General features: G+C 39.0%; 1 pseudogene; it reads left to right on the top strand.

The window, feature by feature from the left end:
- The first annotated feature begins 205 nt into the window (after nt 1-205).
- LOC149162660 (serine/threonine protein phosphatase 2A 57 kDa regulatory subunit B' beta isoform pseudogene) lies at nt 206-601 on the top strand (annotated as a pseudogene).
- Nucleotides 602-8,131: the final 7,530 nt, after the last annotated feature.

Genomic DNA, 8,131 nt, shown 5'->3' on the forward strand with positions numbered 1-8,131 from the left:
AAACACCGGCAATGGTAGATGTGTTGAACTCCAGTGAACAGGGCATCAGTTGATTAACAAACAGAAGAAGACATGCAGTTCATAACATCACTTCAGTTCGAAAAAGCCAGCACTCATGTTTTTGCCACCTCACCACAAATCACGCAGTAATTTAAGGGACGCTCGGCTGAAACTCTCACCATTCAACTGCAGTCAACTGAAGCGCATGTCCACCATTTCCAGATCAGTTAACCGATGGTGCTCTACAAGATTTCTGCCTGCTGAACGAGCTCTCTTCTTGTGGAACAATGACCATATAGTCAGTTTGATAGCTCAAAATCGCAGTGTTCTTCTTCCACTCATTTATGAAGCTTTGGAGAAGAATACTCAGAGCCATTGGAACCAGACAATTCATGGTTTGACATTGAATGTGAGAAAGATGTTCATGGAAATGGATAGTGACCTTTTTCATGAATGTCGGCGCATATTTCAAGAGAAGCAAGCAAAAGCGAAAGAAAATGAAGAAAAACGTGAACTGATCTGGAAACGTTTGGAAGAAGTTGCGGAGTCCAAAAGTGGAAGCAAAGAATCCTTGCCAGCCATTCAGGCATTAAAGATTTGAGGGTCAGATTGAACCAGCTTTAAATGAGCAAATTGATAGTTAACCTGATAGAGGGAACCCTTTAAAGTTGGTGAGATTTTTATAGGGACTTTGTTGTAAACCTTAATATGTTCAATATCTATGGAAGTCCAGAGAAAGCAGACCTGGAGGAATGTGCTCTTCTTAAGATTGTCTTGTGAAAGAAAAGTGGATGGGCTGTTCTAATTTGAAGGAGTGAAAGGTTATGATCAGCTTGGCTTGTTGTCCAAGTGAAGGAGAATGTAATGTATCAATCTTGTCGTGTTCAGGTATGAATGAATTTCCATCACTGATTTTAGAGTATTGGTTGCAGTGTTCAAATTTGCTATTTCGGAATTTCTGTGCTATTATGGTATCCTGACAAATAACAAAGGCACTGCTAGCAGGCTATTCATTTCAGATCAACCTTCTCATCTAAAGAGAATGGAAATTTCACATTTTGGGCATGGCAGGACTGTAGCTGAAATCATAAATGCAGGACCACGCATGGAAAACCACTCAGCAATAGCTAATGTTGGCAAGGGCATACTTTCAGGTTCTCAAGTAGAGTCATATTGCCCACAGCAATGCACACTACTGGATAAATTACAGGATGGTTCCATGCTTGAGTCCTCTATTGGAGATTGTGAAGAAGTATTCCAAGACAGAAAGGATGATGAGGGACAGCTGAAAGTTGAGAAATATAATCGGTTTATTCCTCAAGCTAGTGCTATTCCTTTGCAGTCTGTCCCTGAGATATCTGGGAAAGGTATTGCCCTTCCTCAAACAAGCTGCCAGAAAGAAAAGAAAGAATACACCAGAGGGGAATTTGCATGCTTCTTCCATTGCTGAATATGATCCTAATAATGAATCTTTTGGTCAACACCATGCAGTTAGAAATAAAATTGGGAAGTCTTCAGGGACTTGATAGCAGAAAGTGACATAAAAGCCCTCACCTATGATATCAGTCCTTCTAACAGTGAGGAAGAAGAGCAGAAAGGGGGAGAAGATGAAGGTTGCCATAGCCAAGCTGAAAGGAAAAGCACCCTCAGCCAAGCAGGCTAAGACAGTGCCGACTGTTTCTACAGGAAGACAGAGAACTGTTAGCAGACTGTTTCTACAGGAAGCTAGCAGACTGTTTCTACAGGAAGCCAGCGAACTGTTTCTACAGGAAGTTTGAAAAGATGGAAGCCAAAGGAGAAATCGGCCGAGATGGTAGCCAAAGAAGCCACCAGGGCCATCAAAGATGAGGAGAGAGATTGGTTTCTCAGAGGATGAGCAACACTTTCAGTAGGGGGGTGATAATGAGCCCCAAAAATGGACAATTATTTGGGCTCATTCAATATCCTAATTTGACTTAATCCACCATTCTCATTGGTTTATTGCATGTTTTTGATTATTTTTATGCTAATAGAGTGAATTTGGTTAGTCATTATGCCAACAAGTCTAATGGGTGCTTTGTGTAGCCTTTTTGGTCAACTTGGAGACAAAATTGAAGGTCTTAATGAGCACTTGGCAGCCAAATTCGTGGGAGAACAAGCTAGAGGATTTGTAGGAAGGTGTCCCCTTCATTTATGGGCCCTTACCTCGAATTCTCCACCATCAGCTCGGAGTTCAAAGGCCACCAAGTCAATGAGCACAAGGGCAGCCAAGCAAGTCAAGTAGGACTGCTGTTAACTCCAAGTTTTGGGCAGCCGAGTCCCTAACTTTTAGGAGGACTGTTGGGTCCTCAATTTGTATAAATAAGAGGGCTTAAGGCCTCATTTCAGTTAGTCATTTTTGGGGAGCTAGTGGTTGGTCATTTTTGTTAGCTAGTTAGTCAATTAGTCATTTTGTTTTGGCCATTAGTTAGCTAGTTTGTAGTTCGAATTTTATGCAATAGATTAGCTTTGCTTTCAGCTCATGTTCAAGTTCTTCTTGTGGACAATTTTGATGTAACTCTTCATTCTTGATTAATGAAGATGAATCCAGCTTTGCACCAGCTCTAAATCTCTCTTGGGAGGCTGTAGCTCTTGGGGTTGGGCCCATCTCAAGCGCTCAGTACCTCCCTTGTTTATCTTTATGTGTTTGCTGCGTTCTTAAAATGAAATCTTCTCTTTAGATCTTGCTTTGTTATTTTGGTTGTTTTTGATGGTTAAAGTAGCTTTTTATGGTTAGAATCGATTGGTAGGAGTTTTTCATGCATTTAGATCTTTTTGAATGTTCTTACTCACGTGATGTACATGGTTCTCTTTCCAAACAAAGCTGTTGTTTATTCATTTCATTGACAGTTGGATTAAGTTAGCTAGGACTTGGTTTGTTTGCAAGGATTCATTGATTCGTTTGAATGAGCATTGTGCAGGGCATCTCTATCACCTTCATCACCTCCTCATTCATCTGAGCCTCGTCCAGATCAGCTCCTCCATCACCAAGTCTGTTTCCTCATCTCCCATCTGCTCTTTTGCCACGTAACCCTACCTTCTTGCTTTTCCATTGCCTACACCTTCGTTGATGCAAGTAAGCCTTCCACATCATCTCACCACTCCATCCATCAGTTCCTGGGTCACTTCAGACCCCCATCCTACCTCCATAACCATCCATGCATCTTCCATCAACCATCCATCCTCAAACATCCCATTTCGAAACATCCTGTAGAATTCTTGAGTTTCCTGTAGAATCCCCTGCAGACATCCTGTAGAAGCCTGCAAACTCGGTTGCCGAGCACCTGAACGTTGTGGACTTCTGTGGACTGATGCTAGGGATCCTCTGGGACCTCTCCTAGCCCTCCTGACCTTTCCCAAGCTTTCTCTCCCTTCACACCACCTCTGCACAGCCAAACCCTAATAAGAAACAAAATCATAATCACTCCAACCACTTAAGCAAAAACACAAAAACAATGTTCTTTTCAATGGAAGTAGTTTAAGTTCATGCATTTCATATCACTAGCAGTAATGGCATCATTCTTAGACACTTGCACTCCCACCATTGCATCATAGAGATTAAGCTAGTCAGATTAGGGTTTACTAGGGTTTCCATGTTTTGGTTGGCTTTCAGTTCCTTTTTGCAAAGTAGATCAATTTCCTTTGAGATAGCCTTCGTCCATCATTTAGAAAGCTTCTTCTGAGAGCATATAGAAGTTGGCTTGAGCCCTAGCGGACTTGTGCCAGCTGACCAAGTGACAGCTGCGACAAGAGCTAGTACTTGTGCATACAGCACCGTTGCTTCCAAGTTTGTACGAACTACCGGGTTGATAAAATTAGAGATAGGAAGCTCCAGGAGTTGTAGCATTATTGCTACAATACTGGAGCCCACCAGATGCGACCCTCAAATAGCTCTGATACCATGTATGAATTTACAAGGTAAGTTCCTCAAATAGATCACCAAAGGACACCGCTCACAAGCAGATCATAGATCAATACACCAATATTCTTGATGTGGTTAAAACCCTCAAAGAGGGAAATAGTCCATGGCCTGAGCCAATGCGGCCACTTCAGGAGATTGATTAATAAAAGAAAGAAAATTTACGTAATATTCTCTCATGAATGATCACCCTACAAATGACCCTCCATTCTCTTTAAATAGAGATCATGGACCAATCGGGTGTTAAGACATGGATCAAGTGTCGGTAATATCGTGGAGAGAATGAACCGTCGGATCACTTCATGTCTAAAACATATCATGACCATAAGATTGTAAGTTACAAATGTACATAGTAAAGAAACACACTTTACCTAAATTTACTCTAGATCAAGTTATACTTAACTATTTCCTATGTGTCAAAATATCTTAACACCACATAGATCACCGACCTCTTAAGTTTATGCAGACACAAGGGAAGTTCCAAAATGATCGCCATGAGAAATGGTCCACGTATCTACAAAAATTCCATTTGAAAATTAAATAAAAGAAGGGAAACACCAATAACATTACAGATTGTCTCAGTCGACCCCTGGTTGCGACACTAACCACTGTTCTCAATCCTTGTGGGCACGAGACTTTTGGATGGATACAATTATACAAAAAAAATATAGAATTTTCCACTACATACCAAATGCTGATGGATGGAAATCAAGTACTAGACTTTCACCTCTAGGAAACATTATTTCTCTACTGGTACACCTTTGTGTTCCTTCAAGTGAGCACACCAAGCTGATTTGTGAGGAACACTACAGTAGGGTTGCAGGACACTTTGGTATAGAGAAAATAATGAAAGTATTGCAAAAGTGTTTTTATTGGCCAGAACTCTGATAGGATGTTGGAAAGTATATTAGATCCTATATTGCATGTGCCATCACCAAGCCAACTAAGAATCAAGGCATATACACTCATTTGCCTAATCCTAACTAGCCTTGGGAATCCATGTCCATGGACCATATGTCTGGCATTCCTTCTACCAAGCATGGTAATGAATATGCATTTGTGGTTGTTGATAGATTCTCTAAGATGGCTATATTGGATGCTTGCAAGAAAATAATCACAACAAATGACACTAGCAAACACTTCTTTGAACGAGTATGGGTACATTTTTGGATCCCATAGATAATTATATTAGATCAAGATAACAGGTTCTCGAGCACATTCTAGTTGAGCCTCTGGTAATTTTTGGAGACCAAGCTCACTAAGTCGTCTCCATTCCATCCCCAAACTGATGGCCAAATAGAGGTCATCAATAGGATGATAATACACATACTATGAATGTAAAACTTCAAGCATCCATGAACATGGGATGAGAGTCTTCTTTATGTGAAAAAAACTATAATAAAGCTCTACATAGCTTGACTGGACACAACCCCTTTCAAGTGGGCATGAGATTTCAACCATTATTAAATATTGATGTTGCAATGATTCTTGTAACTACACAATCATAATCTGCACATATTCAGTCTTAAGCAAATAAAGCCACTAAGTCTATTGAACAGATTCAACACATCCTCCAACAGGTTCATGATAACCTAGATAAAGTCAATTCCAATTTCAAACAACATCATGATCAACATCAGTAACCACATAAGTTTCAAGTGCGTGACAAGGTGTGGTTGCACTTACAGAAGGAACACCTTGTTGGAGCCCATTAGAAGCTTTGACCACTTTGATAGGGGCCTTACACCATCACCAAGTCTACAGGTGATAATTCTTTCGAGCTAAGTATCCCCCCATTCATTGGCCTACACCTAGTATTCAATGTGGACCACCTTCAACCAATACTTTCCACCATTATTGGACACATCAAACATTGTTGAGCTGCTAACACCAACATAACTCAATCCAAATTGCATTGAACATGCCACAAACAATTGGATAATGGACACACATATTAAGAAAACTCACCAAAAGAGGATCTAGCTATATCGGGCTGTCAAAACTGGCCAACTCCTACACCAAGGCAGGTGGTTCACCTGGGACCAGGTTTAGCAGAAGTTTTCCCATCTCATAGATGCACTCAACACAATGGGGATCATTGATTCCTAAGGGGGGAGGAATGATCCATGTGGATATCGGTGGTCACCTATTTATTCCACTTGGACCTCTAACATTATTTCCTTTCAGTTTCCTGTTTTGACAAATTTTTATTTTTGGTAAATTTTCAAGTCTTGAACTTCCAGAGTCATTTCGAGGCTCTAAAAAACACTTTTTTGGGAAACGGGAAAACATAAGTATTTTAATATGATTTCAATTGAAAGTTTTCATCCTCAGATCGACCTTTCTAACGGGCTATTGTGCATGCCAAATAGATATCATATGTGGAAGTTATGACCCTGGGAAGTTAACATTCCAACTAACCCCATCAAGGCCCATACCTTTTGGCACTTCATCTCCTAGGGTTGGGTTTTTGGAGATTTAGGGTTTCTCAATGTTTCTTTATGATAAAAATTCCTCTGAGCCACATTGTAACATAATTCATAAGGCATGTATCCTTCAAATTTCTTCTCATAGATAAGCTACCATCACTCGAGCTAGTTTGTTTCCTTTTTGTATGTAAATTATTTTCAATAGTTACTATTTATTAATTAAGATTATGTTGCACTGTATCTCTATGATTTTTTTTTAAATATGTATTTTATTTCATTCCTTCATAAATCTAGACCAAAGGAAGTAGATGAATACATCAAAAACATGGAAGATAATGAAGATGGAAAAGAGAACTCTGAAGTAGACCTTAAAGCAAAACCAATGACTTCTTTAAAGTAAATAAGTAGATTGAAAAAAAATAAAGAGCTTTAAAAAAAGAATCAAGACCTTTACCATACAAAGGAAGAAGTTGTTCTCCTACTCTCTATTGGATACTTAATCTGCCAAGGGTTATGGTGTGGAATATGAATAGTAATTAGAGTCCAAGAGACCACTTGGAATATGAAAACCAAGGGTCAGAAAATAATGTATTTATATGTATATCTTCGTGAATAATATGAATCTCATGATTATATTACTCTTGTTGCTTACATTTGTTGTTTAACATGGTATCATAGCAGGTGAATTTTAGCCCTCCTCTAGTTTGAGCCACTAGTTTTGTGGCCATTCTATGTATTAAAGTTACACCCATCTTATATTCTTTCTAAACACTGGTTGAATTCATGTCTGATCATATATTCACAGTCTCTATGCATTGATTAAAACTCCTGTGATGCAATGTGTTAAATCTCTGGAATACAACTTTAGGCTTGAATTCCATGCATAGTTCATGGGAATACAAAACATTGAAGCATGTGGACGTGTTCGTTTGGTCTCCATGGGTTGAATCATTATTGGTCCGTGCTCTTGGTTCATATTATATGGGTTGTATTGAATGCTGAAGTAGTGAGAATTGTATTCGAGTTGGTATGTGCATTGAACTATGGTATGTACCAAATTATGAAATTTATTGCATGGGTATGCATTGAAGTAGTAAGTTAACTTTAATGACATCTATTTGGTCTTCATGGGCTCAAGTGGTACATGCTATTGATTGAATAAATTTTGCGCTGATTAAAATCTTGAGTTATGGGTCTAAGCTGTGGTGTATTTGTGCATTTATTTCACAAGACTAGTTATGTTCTTGGAATGTTCTGCTACTCCTAGAATAGTTGAAGATGAAAGGATTTGGAGCTAGAATACACCACAAATCATCCTAATCATGACCGAAATGAATGATTACAAGACACTTCTCCTCAGGTAGTAAATTGGCCAACCTCTAAATATAATTACAAAATTTCCGTTCGAAGAAGATGAAACATCTTTATAGTAAAATTCTCTATTTGGAAATTAATTAATCAAAGTGGACAATTGGTTCAATAAAAAAGGCTCTCATTTCTTCAACGCAATGTAAGCAAGGTATATATGAATGATTCATATATTAATTCATGACATCGAGTTTTGGTACTGCTTGGACCTTCATCCAAGTCAGTTTCAGTTAGACTCTTAAGGAAATAAGTATTGTTTCCTTGTACTGCTTGGACATCAAATGGTCCTCTCCAAAGGGAATCGAATTTTCCATGTTTTCCCTTCTCCTCTCTTCTTGCATCCCACTTGAGGACTTTGTCACTAATGCTGAAGTCTTCTGCCTTGGTTCTTCTGTCA

The sequence above is a fragment of the Pinus tabuliformis genome, chromosome 5_2 (genome assembly GCF_031772625.1).
Source record: "Pinus tabuliformis cultivar Carrire ecotype Pingquan chromosome 5_2, CPIR1, whole genome shotgun sequence".
NCBI lineage: Eukaryota > Viridiplantae > Streptophyta > Pinopsida > Pinales > Pinaceae > Pinus > Pinus tabuliformis.